We start from the raw sequence: 1420 nt of genomic DNA, 5'->3' as shown, positions 1-1420 counted from the left end.
TCTTTCTTCCCTTCCTCCCTTCCTTCCTTCCTTTCTCCCTTTCTCCCTTCCTCCCTTCCTCCCTCCATCTCAAGGACTGAAGTTCAGCAAACTGTGAATCATCATGCCTGGTCTAGGGTTTTAATTACTTATTTATAAAAATTAAATTATATGTATGTACATATTTTGCCTTTGTGTATGTCTGTGAATCTTTTGGGTATTGTGCCTGAGGAGGACAGGAAAGGGACATTGGATTTCCCTGGAACTGGAGTTGTAGACAGTTGTGAGCTGCCATGTGGTGCTAGTAATTGAACCTAGGTCCTCTGGAAGAGTAGCTGTTATTCTTAAGCACTGAACCATTATCTCTCTAGCCTAGATTTATAATTTTTATTACACTTACTTTTTAATTTATTTTGTGCGTTGTATCCATGCACAGGTGAATGCTACAGCACACTTGTAGAGGTTAGAGGACAGCTTTTGTGAGTTGGTTCTCTCCTGTTGTGTGTCCTAGGGGTTGAACTCAGATTGTCAGACTTGGCAGTAGTGCCACTATCTGCTGAGCCATCTCACTAGCCCCAAAAAGGTAAATCTTTGGGTTAAAACCTGTATACTACTGAATATGTGCCAGTACTTCATGGCTGATTTTCCCAAAGAGGTAAATCTTTGGGTTAAAACCTGTATACTACTGAATATATGCCAGTACTTCATGGCTGCTTTTATTTTTACCTTTTTGACTTTGTGGACACATTCTGGTGGCAGGCACATAACAGTTAAATAAATGAGGAAATTCAACTCTATTAACAGCTAAGTAGGGGCTGGGTGTGCATGTAGTTCAGTTGTTAGAGTGGTTGCCTAACATAAACGAATCCTGCTCTAGGTTTGACTCATTGCATTGAAAACTGGGTGTGCTAGTGCATTGGGAAAGTGGAGGCAGGAGGATCAGAAGTTCAAGGTCATTCTTGGCTACATAGGGAGTTGGAGAGGGTGGTGTTTGCAAACAACTAAAGAGGTCTTATTTTTTTTGAATCATATTGTCCAAATGCTGTAAGAGAAGGCCAGCTGGTCAGATGGCTCAGCAGTTAAGGGAAAATAATACTTTTGCATGGCCTGGTCTCAGTTGAGGGCACCTGTGTAGGATGACCCAACACCTCCTGCTCCATCTGTAAACAAACTACCTCCAGAGGATTTGATGTCCTTTTCAGGAGTCCACTGGCAACTACATTTGTGTGCACACTCTGCACACATACAAAGACATACTTTAAAATCAAATAATATATATATTCAAGACAAGGTCTTTTTGAGATGCTGTAGCCTTGGCTGTCTTGGAACTGTCCACCTCTGCCTCCCAAGTTCTGGTATTAAAGGGATGCAACCGCCACTCCTTCCTCCCTCCCTCTTTCTTTCTTTCTTTCTTTCTTTCTTTCTTTCTTTCTTTCTTTCT

Source organism: Psammomys obesus, unplaced genomic scaffold (assembly GCF_907164565.1).
Source record: "Psammomys obesus unplaced genomic scaffold, mPsaObe1.curated_primary_1811, whole genome shotgun sequence".
In the NCBI taxonomy this organism is placed as follows: domain Eukaryota; kingdom Metazoa; phylum Chordata; class Mammalia; order Rodentia; family Muridae; genus Psammomys; species Psammomys obesus.
Note: the sequence above shows the minus strand (reverse complement) of the source record.